A 14,654-nucleotide genomic window follows, 5' to 3' on the forward strand; every position below is an offset into this window, starting at 1 on the left:
TTGATAATTCAGACTAAATGTGATTTGGTTTATGGGTATCTGTGCATACAAGTGGCATTTTGGGAGTTTTTTTGTGGCCAAATGTAACTATAAGCATAAGCACAGCATAAAATATGGGTGAAAGGCTTGTTGTTTGATTGAAAAAAGCTATCGTTGTGAAGGTCTCGCCTTCTAGGGAACGAGGTTCGCGAGCCATGGTCTCGCCTGGCGAGTGGCACACCCACAAAGAGCATAAAAGACAGTTTTATTCTGGACCAAACCAACGCTTTATCAAGGAAGCACAGCAGTGAATGTAGCAGCGGAGCAGAGCATGCAGTCTAGTCTCTCTAGAGCGCAGTGCTCGGACTACAACAAAACGGGCGCTAAGACCTGAGCGTGGCAGAACAAACACACTGAGGCACAAAATGGGGCGAAGTGGCGCAGATGAAGAGGGGCTCGAGGCGGCATAAGAAACCAGGCTGCTCATGTAGCAGCCACTCGCCCTTTCAGTCTTCCTTTTTTTTGTCTGTTTCCCCTCTGGGTTTCTTTCTATCTTACCTCCCTTTCTTTTGCGCATCTATTCTGTTTCCCCCTTCGTCTTTTTTCCTTTGCCTCCAGTGTCTGGACACCCGCACAAGCTTACAGGGGAGTATTGTTTTGGCCCCTTCCTTCCTTTTCGACCCTTCTCCCTCTGCCTCCAAAGCCCGGCCGCTTTGCTTGCCCCTCTTGGCGGCTTCCTGCTGCCCATTGAATTGTGAATCCAAGAGCAGGGGCGGACTTCGGCGGATGGGTCACATTGCGCACCTCCTATCCACATCCTTCCGCGCCGATGTCCCTTGTGTGAATACCACTTAAGGTGCTGCCCCGCCGTCCATGTACATAGCGACGGTTTGTGCTGGCCACTGAAAGCTTGACCATGCCTCAGCACTTTCGTTGCCCTGTCGCACAATGATCTCATGATCTCTCCAGCAGCAGTTCTGTCATGTGCAGCTGCACTGCACCCGTGTGCACCTAGATTACCGGAAAACAGCGTGCGCAATTTAAATGGATAAAAAGGGGCTGTAGGTCCCCACAACTGATGTACAGGTTTCCCAGCAGAGTAAAGCCGTTTTAATTGGGACTTCAAGGAACTGGAAAAAAATGCCCAAATTGTCCAAAATTAGAATTCTCAACCGGGCTGTGCAGATGCGTACATGGTCCTCGCATGCACCAGCATTGAGCAAGAAAATGCAGTCTGGTTCACCTGCATCTTTGAGCCGGGTGTTAAACTGATGAAGTGTGGCACTGACAATATACAGCATGGGTGGTGTGTCCACAGATTAGTCGTGTCTTTCTGCTCTTGCTAGACAAAGCCAGTACTGCTCTTAACTATTGCTTGAATGTAAGCCCACCCAGGCGTAAAGGAATTTTCGTAGAAAATATGTGGAGTGTAGCTGGATTGGTCTGGCAGGCCGTTTGCCTGCTGTTGCACTACTGGTAAAAAGTTCATTGTGGGAGGTCGGCCGTATTCAAGGATTACCCTATATCCCCTTAGGGCGCTAAGTAAATTGGCTGATAGTTAAAAATCTTTTCTTGCATAAATCACGATCAGTAGACCAAGCAGAAGAGAAGCGGAAAAAATAATGCAAAAATTTTTATATTTGAGCAATTTTATTTGCGTCCAAAGTGGACATAGCGCCTCAAAGCTCCTACACGAGCGTAAACACTGCAACATTTTCTTGCCTTTCTAATTGATCACTAGACATGAATAAAGATTTAGCTGTGAGAATATGCACTTCAGAGAATTATTCCTTATTGTATGACTTGTGAAACTGATAAAAACAGTCATTCTGTGAGGACAGACAAAAGAAAATTCCCATTTTCCAGCACTGAACACTCCTTTTGGATGTGCAGTCTTCACATCTGTATCATTGTGCATTTAGTGTGTTCAGAAGTTGGGGCCAGTAGTTGCTTCCATCATAGCCAGTGCTTAAAGTTTGGCTCCATCGAAAGGGGTCTCTAGTGATTTGAGCACAGGTGGAAAGGGAGAGAGAGAAAGCAGGTGGCGGCCTGTTTTACACATGCTTTTTACAAAGGAGAGAAATCATTTTTATAAGTCGTTTGTTCAGTTTATGTCAGAGACGTGAAACAAACGAACCACACGCTCTACCAGTGTGACGATTGTTGTTTAGCCTTGGAGCTGAGCAGACAGCTCTGGACTGACTTGTGGTGTGAGGGCACAGTTTTCACTTTTTCATCCACCCTTAGTGTAGCGCTGCTCACTTTATATTTTTCTGTCTCGGGTTTTATAGAACATGTTAATGATTCTTGGTAAAAACTACAGCGAAATTTTCAAACGATAGAGAAGAAATGTTTCGACCACTACTGACAAGAAACATAGAAATAATTGCTTACTTCGGATTCGTGCAGTTTCTACATTCTAGATCTGGGGTCTGAGATCGTTGCTTTTTAATATTAAAGGGTGGGGAGGTGTTAAAACCTTCTTAGCCCCCCACCCCCCCTCCCTCCTGACTTAAGTGGGGGATGCTAGGCTGAAGAGTCAACTTTTAACTGCTGCACCAATTGTAATAAAATTTTCAGGGATGGTGTAGATGGTGTATCTTCTATAAGACTATATTCAAATTTTCAGCTCCCTAGCTCAAACAGAAAAAAGTTATAGCTGTCATATTGAGGAGTCAGGTGTGTCAGCTTAGGAAAACTATCATTTCAAAAATAATGGAGATATAGTAATTATTTGTGATTAGATATCTTCTAGATGGTTTATAGTGCAGGTGAAGGCCAGTCGCATATTTTTTTTTACCATTTCTGTAACAATGTCATTACTCTGAAAACAAAGTTCAATTTTTTTGTTGTCAGTATATGTCAGACATGTCAAAATATTTTGTTTTTTTGTTGTCAGTATATGTCAGACATGTCAAAATATTTTTTTTTAGAAAATATTTAGCGACCTGAAAAGTACCTTATCTTGTTCCTGAGAAAATTTCAGTCGACAAGCCCCCTTGAAAGCAGCTTTTGGCAATGCAGTTTGGAAATGATAGTTCTCCTAACGGTTTTGTTTTCCCAAAAAGTGCAAACTTAGAAAAATGAGTTCCAAGATTTCAGAACATGCTATTTTATTTTGGGGTAAAAAAATTTAAGTGCCCTGCTCCATAGGTCAGGCCCTCCTTTTCAACACAACGCTGCTCTGTGGCAAATGCTTCAAGCCTTCTTTTCTTTTTTTATTGCGAAGCAATACTACTTTAGGTCGCACTTCAGCCCGTTCCGTGGCGAGGCGGTGGTAGGCACCATTGACCTTTAGCGTGACCTCGCTGCGTGACTTCACACCACGTGACCTAGAGTGACGTCACACCAGCTGTGTAAAAACGGGGCCCCATCTCACGCCGTCGCGAGACGAGGCGGTAGCCACCAACGGCGGCCTAACTCCCGCTCCTCTCACCAGGGGCGCTACGGTCGGTGTGATGTCGCACCAGCTGTGTAAAAACGGGGCCCCATCTCACGCCGTCGCGAGGCGAGGCGGTAGCCACCAACGGTGGCCTAACTCCCGCTCCTCTCACCAGGGGCGCTACGGTCAGAGTGACGTCACTCCAGCTGTATAAAACAGCTCCGCTCCTCTCGCCAAGGCAGTCATACAGCCAGATGTTACGATGGTGCCTACGAACATGCTTCGCAATCACCAGGCTTAACCAAGCTAAGCCACGGCCGTTTTTTTTTTTTTCAGCTTTAGAGCTGTCCATTTCCCTTACCTTCGCTCGTGAAATACTTTGCTGGGTTGCTTGGTGGATGTGCTTCACTATCTGGACTCCATGTTCTAGTTCCAGCTTGTCAAACACTCTCTTGATGCCACGTGCACCCTCATTAAATTCTAGTACAGCCAAGGCCACTGTAGTCTCCAAGGTTCTTAGTGATGTAAATTAGGTCGTCGGGTGTCAAACCATCATTTCGGGTGTCAAAAGCTCGAAGGGTTCACGTCAGTCGCCGGCGGCAGGCTTGGGCCTGGTGAACGCACAAGCAGACCCTCACTTGCTGGCGATCGCCCATGCTGTGTAGGCCTCTCACTTTCGTGGTGTGTTTTCGCTTCCCAAAGCTTCTCTGAGTCGAAGCCTTCGTTGTGGGCATCTTCCGGTCACACCATCGGCCATTCGCTGATCGCAGTAAACTCGAAGAAGAAAGAAAAGGTAACAGATAGCAAGCGTCGAACACAACCAAAAGCAGGAACAACTTTGAATGGGGTAAAAACAGCGTTGGGTGGTCACTTGGTATATTTCCGTCAATCCGACCTCCTGTTTCGGTATGCCATCCACTCTGCAGTTGCTGCGGCCAGAATTATGCCTTTCGTTTTAGTTTTTCGTTTGTGGCATTGCGGATTCTCGATAAACAAACTTTCTAACGTGGGCATTCACTTCGCATTCGTTTTTTTGCCCGTACTGCGGCCGCGTCTTGAGTGTTCATAGACGCCTTCGACAGCAAATGCGTACCACCGCCTCGTAAAAAGATTGAATTTTCTTCTTTTCTGCTGCTCAGATAATAACCAAACTTGGTGAGAATTTTCTTCATTGTACCAGTGATCCAAAACAGCTCAAACTAAAAGGGGCTGCGAGACACCGCTTGAACGGATGCCGGTTACACTTCAGATTGATTCTTTGTCACACAGATGCTGACTCAAAAAGAATTACGAGAATCGATGCATAGGAACGGAAGTTATTCAATGAAGAAATTTCAAAATACAAGCAAACAAAATGCTGCCCTCAACTCGATTTTCGTGCTGCTTTCCATTCCCATTTCACTCTCCCAATGATGACACTTAGTGCGACGAATCAAAACAGCCTATCTGAGCACATGGCAGAAGTTTGCACTCCATGGTTGCCTGTTCTCTGTAACTCGTTCATGCCAAGGCTGGCAGCGCCATTTGCGTGGTTACAACAACCATGTGAACGCCCAGCTGACCCAGTGATGCTTCATCATCACGTCGACGGCGCAGAAGGGAACACTGATCAGTGACGTTCCCTTATGGATCCGAACTCGAGCGCGAGATACTGTGACGGTGTGACAGCCTGGGCAAGATATCAGACACATTTAGCATAGCACTTACTGCTACTGCTTACCGCCAACCATCGCCCGTCGCTCCTAGCGCGCTGATTGGTCACCGTGAGCAAGGAGCGCGCGCTGTTGACGGGAACGTGGCGCCATCTGGCGCCGCCGCTCGGTGATTCTCCACAAGCTGACGATGCGCACTGCCTGCTAAATGTGAAATGAACGCATCCTTCTTTGGGACCGAACGAACGCTTATAGAGTGTAATGGCTCAATCGGATCGGTTCCGCAAAGGCGCTCTCAGATACATAAAGAGTAGCCATAAGGGCTGAGTGCTGGATCGTAGGATGTTTACAGAGAGGCGCAAAGTCCTTCGACGCAAAGAGTAGCCGGAGCCTGTGATGGTGTATTTTTGTTTTACTTGCTTTACAGTGCTTTTATCTAGGGCAAACAAGTTGGTTTTGTTAATGTAATTTAAAACAAAAACTTGACAAAACACATCTCTAATTATTAACACAATTTGCAGAATATTTGCTCTTTGTCCAATCATCATGCTCCCACTAAGTGATGTCATATCCGCTGCTAAAAACCGCCACTGTATGGTGACACCGTCAGTGCCATGAATTTGTTTTTGCGAGTTAATTAAAATATTAAAAACCGCAGTATACGCAGTATGACCGATGCTAATAGCATCACTATAACTCATTCTATGCAACAAACAGGCAAAACAATGCGCTGAAAATGTGTTTCGGGGCCCCTTTAAAAGCACAATTTTTTTCCGAAGATTGGTACTTTAGCCCCGCATCCCCCCTTTAAGCAGTGATCATAGCGCTGTTTGTTTGTCAGCAGCAGCTAAGTGTTGTGACGGTTCTTTGCAACCATCTACGGGCCTTCATTGCTCGGTTGGCCGTGCTTTGAAGGCGCTTCTCCATCGTCATGTTTTCATAATCAACACTTCAGCGCTGAAAAGCCACCGCGGTGGCTTAGTGGTTACGGCGCTCAGCTGCTGACCCGAAAGAAGCGGGTTCGATCCCGGCCGCGGCGGTCGAATTTCTATGGAGGTGAAATTCTAGATGCCCGTGTACTGTGCGATGTCAGTGCGCATTAAAGAACCCCAGGTGGTCGAAATTTCCGGAGCCCTCCACTACGGCGTCCCTCATAGCCTGAGTTGCTTTGGGACGTTGAACCCTATAAACCATAAACCAAGCTTCAGCTCTGAAGTCGTCCCAACGTTCTCCCTACAGAAGCATGGTGTTCAACATTAAGCAATATGCCCATTTCGTACCATTCTTGCTCCCAAAAAATAGGCCAGAGGCCAGAAAACGGCACTTTGATATTTTCAGCATTAAGGCGGCATATCCATGTTTGTGAACGTGCCACTTTGAACGTCCACCGCAGCACTTATTCTTCATCTATGACAATGAAAATTGGTGTGACGTTTCTATATTAGCCTATTGACACATTCAAAATGGTAATTTGAATCATTAACAACCATTTAAAAAGAAAGCACGCAAAAATAAGAGCTATTTACTCATCCCGCCGAAAAATGTCACGTCTCTCTTTCCTTGTTTTTGCAAGCACATTTCGCTGTAGCTGCGAGAGATGGCTAATACAAACTTGACCGGGAGGGGCCATATGTTAAATCTGCAGAATTCAAAGGTGTACATTTATTTGCCTTGTATACGAAAGTGTGAACAGGCTTATCTCGCGTCCATATTTGTGGACACAGTGCCTGAAGGGGATATACTCGTGCAGGTGCCCCATTTTTTTTTTTTCCCCTGTGGTTTGACGAGGTGCAGCCTTTACACAGGACCGCTTTTTTACATTAAATTTTTTCTTCTTGTAGCGCAGTCTCGATAATGCGTCCCCTTTTTATGCTGCGACATGCATTTTTATGATGAATTAGCGCAGTCTTGGAGAGTCTTTCAAAAGGGATGGCATCATAGTTGCACTGTGGAGTCATAAAACTGCTGTGAAACCTTTTCTGACATGCATTCCAATGGTGTGCTGACCCCTTCTTAGCACAAAACCCGTTGGCCCTTGGTGGTGCTAAATGCAGCACTGACGGTGGAGGCGCCTGGCGGGCGCAGGATGCCTTACAACGGATGGCAACTGCTTTCACAAGCTCGACATATGATGGCTGTACTGCCTTTGGCATGTCGCCAGCGAGCGCATGGGTTGCGACAAAGTCTAGATGTGAAAGCGAACCCGGGAACTGCACTACGCTTGCAGTACGATAGGCCCAGAATCAGAAGGAATGGCGAAACGATACAAACAAGCGCTCCATCGGCGTTGGCCTTCGTAACTAGGCCTAGCAACTTAAGCCAAAATTGGTATCGTAACCGGCGGTGTTCACTCATCAGTGGCTTGTGTATAATGAGAAACATCTTGTCTGTTATCAAAACGCCAGTTGACGGTTTTACGATATAAAAGTCAGGGTTGCAATGTGTTTTGCTGTGGGTACGCTCACCTCGCTTTGAAATGCATCATTTTCTTCTGCGCTCGCCACCTCTGTGGAGCCGTACGCCTCCCACGCGCATTGCTACTACCTCTTCCCGTATTCTATTTGGGACAAAAGATTCAGCGTAGATGAGTTTTGCGAACTTTGACTACTGTTCAAGTTTGTGCAGCGGACAACGTCCTAGAGCAGTATGAATTAGAAGCCACGCGGGTGCAATGTGCCGACTCGCAGGGACTATAAGCTCTGTCATTTAAGAGGCTCCCTTTCTGCTTAAATTTTGTTTTGTTTGATCAAGTTTTTATTCCTCTGTGGTGGCTTGGGTATTGGCGGCGAGTGCGAACGAGATCTGAAAAATCGAGCGGTCAGTTGTAATTTCAGGTGCTCTTATACATTCGCTCTATGGGCTATGTCGCAAAGCCGCGAAGTCCGAGTATTCAAGCATATCTGAAAAGTCAGGGTTCCGAATTTTCGGTTGTCGACTGTATACAATGTATATATAGTTCAGAAAAAGACTCGTCATATGCGTGTTAATAATGTTTTTCAGCATAGCAGTCTGACATGAGCACACAGTAAATAAGTATATACTGTATTTACTTGCCTAATGGACACGTTTTTTTTTTTTCAGTAAAGTTGTTAATTTGGGGGAAAGGTTTTTGCGCGGAAAAACAAAGGCAATGGCTTCATCAGACTTTTTTGTGAGTGTTGAAATTTCATATCATATGTCTGTCCGTCCATCCATCTGTTCATCATCTAACAAAAGGATGTGGCCAGTCATGTTCGTGTCACAGGTGTTTAGCATCATTGGCTTTGAAAGGTGTTTGCTGTATCACAGTGCGATCTGACGATTTTGATAGTGGATGGCGCTGTGCTGGCCAATCGTGGTGAGATAAAGTGAACATGGTGAACACCATCCCTGAAGGTCAGATGCGCGTTTTTTACATGAGGTTAAAAAAAAACGCGCAAGAATGTTATGAGTGTGTAATATGAATGTTTTAGCGCCAGATGTGGTGTGAGAGGAGTTGCATATTTTTTCTCTCGATCTTGAGCTTGAAAAATCGCTTAGGGGTCTGAAGGTCCTGCTTCCTCCGTAGCATTTCAGTGTAGATGTTTTACAGCGTTCTGGATTAAACTGTTATGCTCCTCTGCAATGCAGCATAACACACTGAGCAAATTGCCGGCACTGACGGTCTTGTAAAATGGTGCACAGCGTCTTGGCGCCCTACCAAGTTCGTGGAGCGCTCCACCCTGATGAAAATCTCATAAAAAGATAGACATGCGATGATTCTGTCGGCATGCAGCATCTTGACGTGCTGCCAAGGTCTGCGCTGCAGCCGGCACAAAACGCTGGAATGCTCTAAGACAAACTAACGCTTTAGAAAAAGAAGTAAATTCTCGATGACAGAAGTGGGGAAAGGGCTCATTATGCGAGTAAATATGGTGCATCATAATACAGATACTCACCTGCTCCAAACACTCATTTGGCTACTCCAAAACAGAATTTTGGCTACTCCAAAAGATCCTCCTAAATGACTTAGGCTGACCACATTACTGAAAGTAAAAAAAAAAATTGGCATATTCTGCTAAATCTTGCCCTATGGCAGGTAGAAACTAGTCCAGAGTTAGTGATTTTGTCAGGAATACATATATGAAGTTGGTAGAGAAAGTGATGCGGGAACCAGTGGTATTAACATGCTTTGTTCAAACTTTGTGGCTTCACTGGTGGGTGGATTACTAGGCTGGGAATTTATATTACACTCATGAATATAACCCAGTATCATATGGATAGTTATTTTCAAAAATAAAATTTAAGCTGCATATTCTTTGTTTTTGCAGTAACTTGATATGTTTCGTGTGGTTTTAGCTGCCTTCTTAACCTTTCAAAATATTTTGGAAAGGGAAAATTGAATGACCAACATTTGTCACTATGCTGATGCTACTGCAATCAGTGTTGCCTTGGGAAAGAGTGTTTCTAGCTGCATAGCAGGGCCCGCTTTGCTTTGCTGTTCTGCAGTGCTGCCACCATGCATTTAGCAGTGATGCCAGTGGCAGTAAAGGACAACCCACACGACACGAAATTAAACATCGAACTATGTTTAGCACACACAGGCACGGTGGTGCACCTTAACCGGCTCCACCACATGCGACAAAAAAAAAAAAAGGCGTTGGGAAAATGGTGGCGTGCTCTGAAGCGCGGGCCCTCTTCAGAGTGAATTCGTTGTTTTGCTGCATTTTTCTGGGCGGCCACTGGATGTAAATGGCTTGAAGGGCTTTTGCTTTGCTTATCTCGCCTATAGCGTAATGGACGAGCAATAAATTTGCCATGTTTTTTATTTGATTTCACGATTCAGCAGCTCCAAGGCCTAACTAGACATTGGTTTGTTGGCATTTATTCACTCTATAACAACCTGATGACACCACTATTAAAAGTTATTGTCTGTGTTTGCCTGCGATGTTCTAAATGTGCAGATGTGACATACAATGTAACATTCCAAAAAATGCTTTTGTTTTATGTACGTAAACATGCAGATGCTTTTCTAAAGCTCTCTAGTGTACACGATGCATGCCGCTTTTGTAGTCTTTCTCACCCCTGCCTGCTATGCGAGCCCTTGGGGGAGTCAAAAAGGCTGGCGGAAGTCAGTACAGTAAAAGCTCGTTAATTCGAACTCGAAGGGGACCAGAAAATTGTTCGAATTAAGCGAAGTTCGAATTATCGAATGGGCGCTAGAATGAGCGATTATAGCGCCCCACCACGCAAGCAGAACCCGAAGCGGTCATATCTAGACTCGTTATCACAAGCTAGGAGCTATTACACGTTTGTGGCGTGCATATTCTGAGAATTAAATTCATCCGGTCCTAATGGCAAATGAAATAAATTGATCGGCCAGTTATGCACCAGAAACAAGTACTGGAATGCATTCACGTGAGCAGTGAGCGTAGTGCTGGAATATATGACGCTATTTATGCTCCAAATCATGTTTATTTGCGGGGAAGGGTTGTCAAAATTAAAATCAGCGAAGTGCATTTGCTTGCGTTTCTTCTGCCAAGACTCCATCAGCATGGTCTGCAGCTTGCCCAAAGCTCCTGCGCAACGTCGGAGTTCTCACTGACAGAGAAGTGGTGTGCTGCAGCATCGAGCACAGACGCTGCTTCATGTGCGCTTGGCGGTGACATAGTCTCGTCGCCGCTGTCGGACTCATCACTGTCGGCTGTTCTCACCGCACGTGAGCCCTGTGACGTCTGTTAGGAGCGTGCAGCCTTAATTATATCGGCATCACTCAAGAGCGCCAACGTCTCCACGCTACTGTCCATGTAGCTTGCGCTCGCGGCCCCAACAAAAGCCGTCATCGCTCGAACCGCTATAGTCCGTTGTTTACACCCCGTTACAGTGTTCTAGGAAGGTTTTGTAGTGGCAAAAGCGGCGCTCTCCCCTTGAGGCTTTAGAAGCGGTTGCCGCGGCGCGGCGCTGGCATAGACTTTTGGAGCAGAAACAGTGCGTCGTCGGTACGCGCGGCTATGAGGCGCCGACAGGACAGTCGCGCTGTTTGTTATGACGTTATCACATAAATATCCCATTTTTTTAAATGCATCACCACTTGGCTGCCAATGAAGATGCACAAAAGGAATGGATAATTTTTAAACTTTGAAAGTGAAATCAGGCTGCGTTTCAGGAGGCGAGGGATGGCGGCCACTACCTAAAAAATTCATGCATTCAAGCAAATCGCCTTATAGTGCGCCATTTTCTACCCATGGTATCAGTGTTTATTCTTTGTTCAAGTTCTTTTAAATTTGGTTGCTCCATTAATTATAATGGCCAACCCATACTGTTACTGGTTCTTCTAATACTCGCTTCTTAAAGCTATGGTTATCACTAGTTCTAATTAATTAATGCAGACCTTATAATTGAGTTCCTCAAACCAAATAAATGCAATTTTAGAATTATAAAATGCTAATTTTTATGCAGTTAACAACGCAACAAACTTCCGCTTTTAGTAGAGCATTCATTTCTGGCTTGGACGTACATTCCCAGATGGGTCATATTCAGTAATAAAGTAACAGCTGTTATGTTCACATGATGCATATATGCAGAAAACTGCCCCGTTTCCACTTTGTACTGGTGCCCAAGCAATGGAAAGAGTGATTCAAAGGGACCGTGGCGGACACCTTAATGGTGTCACTGCAGGGACTGCGTCTGCCTGCCAGTCTTTTGAGAGCTGCTCAGTAATCACGAATAGTGGCCGCCTTACCAAAGAAATAACTGAAACCGTTCAAATTACTTCTGCTGCATCCTGAGCGACCCTTCTCTCATTCTCACAGAAAGGGAAATGTCGTTTCTGTCCGCGTCGGCGCACGTAGGTCTCTAATCTGTTTGTCTCTTCCCATAGTTTTAGTTATTTCCTTCTTCTTCGTGCTTGAATGGACACTGAGGAGAACCCTATCAAATTTTTTTGTTAGCAAAATCTGATAGTTAGGCATTTTATGGCTTTGTTGCCGCTTGTCCGGGAGCGAAAGATGCATTTATTTCAAAGAAATTTGGATTCGAAGTTGAGAAAGTTTTTCCCACTGCTCCTATTCAAACTCGAGAACTCTTATGACTTCACGGAGAACTCTTATGACGTCACAGGACAAAGTGACGTGGTACGTGACGTAAATGCAGACTCCGTGATTTCTGGCGGCTAGCGGTGCGGTCTAGCTGCTGCTGAAATGAAAGCTACCGCCGCCGCACGTTGAAGGCATCTATCGGGGGTCGCTACCGTCGCTTCGTTTATGTTTGCACCGGCGTCTTGCCAGCGTTACGATGGATCCCGTTCCCAAACCCGACGACGTAGTTCTCGCAAAAACTCCGGCCTGCATTTCAGCGACCTCAGCCCCACAGAGCATGCGATGCTTTTGAGGGAGCACAATTAGGTTAGGCGCCGGCGGGTCGTTTCCCCCTTCCTCAGTGAGCAGCCGTTGCAAACTAAATATCATAACCCCAGTGCGGGGAGTCGTGAGGGGCCAGGACAAGGTCGGCGCGTTGCGCCCATCGGAGGCTGGCCATTGGAGCCAACGGATTGTGATTCCTTGAACGGCGCGGTTGCACGATGCAGCAGGCAGCGTCGAGGTCTCCCACGGTTGCAAGGGCGAGTTATTTATTATTTTTTCCACAAAAAAAAGGATGGGTGCTCAGGGCGGTCGCGTTTAAAGTTGGCGGCTTGAAACTAAAGCCGGCGCACGACGCTTTAGCGGCTTGCGCTAGATCTAACGGGTCAACTGGATTGGGCTCTCTCGCCCACTTGCATGTACCTTTAGATATGTACTGTGAATGGATTAAATTAGCCGAGCTCGAAAAGAACAGCTCCGCCCAACTGCCGAAGCTATTGAATTACGTCACAACGCGCACCTCGCCGCGGAGCCGAATCAGTCTGGCCGGGCCGGCGGCGGCTGGTGCACTCGGCGCGAAATAGACGTACTCAAAATCTCCTTGCCAGTGCGGTCAGAGTGCGCCGAAGCCGCCGAACGCGAGGGCGGTCAAGCGCAGTTTGAGTATAGAGGGTCTCGCTTTGGCCGACGTGACGTCGCCGTGCAGCGCGCGTACGTGCGTTACGCTGGAGCATAAACGCACCTTAACAGAGCCTGCGCTTAACTGCTAACCAACGTATTCGGTGGCGGCATCTATGGGAGCCACTGAAACCCCCCGCCCACTCATTGAATAAAAAAAGAAATCATGTGCCGAGAGGTCCAGGGCCTTTGGCGTTTGAGGCGGAGACGCTACCACTCCGCCACGACGACTCAACTTGCAACGATCAATGAAGGCGCATCTAGTGAATGCACTCTTCTGATGCAGAAATCTCCACGCTTTCGCTAGGTATATCCTGGCCTAACAGAGCTAGGCCGTCAGCAATTTTTCTGAACTGCCTTGTACCTTGTCTCCCGTCCCTAATAAACGATTTTCGTTATGTAGTTTGAAGTTGACTGGCACAGCCGGGAATGTTTCGCCGGGCGAGTGTGCAAATACACAAGTGCTGCCTTGTACGATCACCGACCATCATGTCATCATAGTTTTTCATCGACCGTGGCGATCATCTGACAAGCCTTAACAGGCTCCTTCAAAGGTTAACCAGCACTTGAAGCGGCACTTGGAGTTCCTCTGCTGTTCGGCTCTTGTAAATCGAAGCGCGTCAAAAACAAAACCACGGGGCACGCAGAGCTCATAGACGCGAAGCTCCATAACAAATTGAAACTCTCGTGGCCGCCTGTGGCGCTGCCAAGCATCGGTTTTCTTTGCTTCCAACATTCAGGTTGTCTTTTGTCTGCCTTCCTTGTATGATAAAAGTGCACCATCGGTTTTAAAACAAAACTTACTTCAATATTGAACCGCACAACCTTCCTTTGTCAGCCTCAGAGATTCGCGCAAATATGTAGGATGGAAAATTCCTCCAAGGTGGCGTCTCTTGTCCTATGGCGTCACCACGCTTGTACTTGAGAGATTGACCTGTGGCGGCGATGCCTGTATTTTGGTTCTTGCTATTTTCTACCTTACAAGAGCTTTGTTTCAGTAAGAGTGGGGTTTTTGTGATCAGGAGCTGGTATTCTATCGATACAAGCCAACTTCAATTTCTTCTCAGTGTCCCTTTAATGAGCACTTGCTTTATTGTATTTTTTTTTCGCGCTTCCCTTTTCTTTCGCCGCTGTGATGACTGATCAGTGGTTGTAGTGTGCGCTCGGCTGCTGACCCGAAAGATTCAGGTTGTATCCCAGCCACAGTGGGCACATTTAATGGAGGCGAAGTGCTATAAAGTGACGCATGTACTGTGTGATGTCAGTGCACATTAAGAACGTACCCCAGGGGTTCGAAATTATTCAGTGTGGCTACGGCATCCTTTGTAACCTACTCTTGTCCCAATAGCGACTCAGGTTAAACCCCATAAAACAGGTCCAAACCTTTCACTTTATCTTTCCCAACACCTCCGTTCATTTATTTTATTCTTCGTCCACACCCTTTCATTCTTGCTTTACCGTCGTTTCGTGCTTTTGCTGAGTGGTTTCACCTCCATTTCATTTAGCCAATCTTCTTTCACCTCCTCCTCGAGCTTCACTGCTCATCGCTTGTAATTGTTCGTCAACTTTGCCCGCATTCGCTGGCCGCCTACTTGCACTGCAGTGCACTTTCCCTGCCCCAAATGGTTTTTTTGCTCTATGTGCCTT

The 14,654-nt window shown here is 46.3% G+C and overlaps 1 protein-coding gene across 1 annotated transcript in view; it reads left to right on the forward strand.

Annotated features, from left to right (window-relative positions):
• LOC144114556 (dual specificity mitogen-activated protein kinase kinase 7-like) overlaps positions 1–14,654 on the forward strand; it is a 72,158-nt gene that overhangs the window by 13,918 nt on the left and 43,586 nt on the right. The gene's annotated exons all lie outside the window — the stretch shown is intronic.

Source organism: Amblyomma americanum, chromosome 1 (genome assembly GCF_052857255.1).
Source record: "Amblyomma americanum isolate KBUSLIRL-KWMA chromosome 1, ASM5285725v1, whole genome shotgun sequence".
Classification (NCBI taxonomy): domain Eukaryota; kingdom Metazoa; phylum Arthropoda; class Arachnida; order Ixodida; family Ixodidae; genus Amblyomma; species Amblyomma americanum.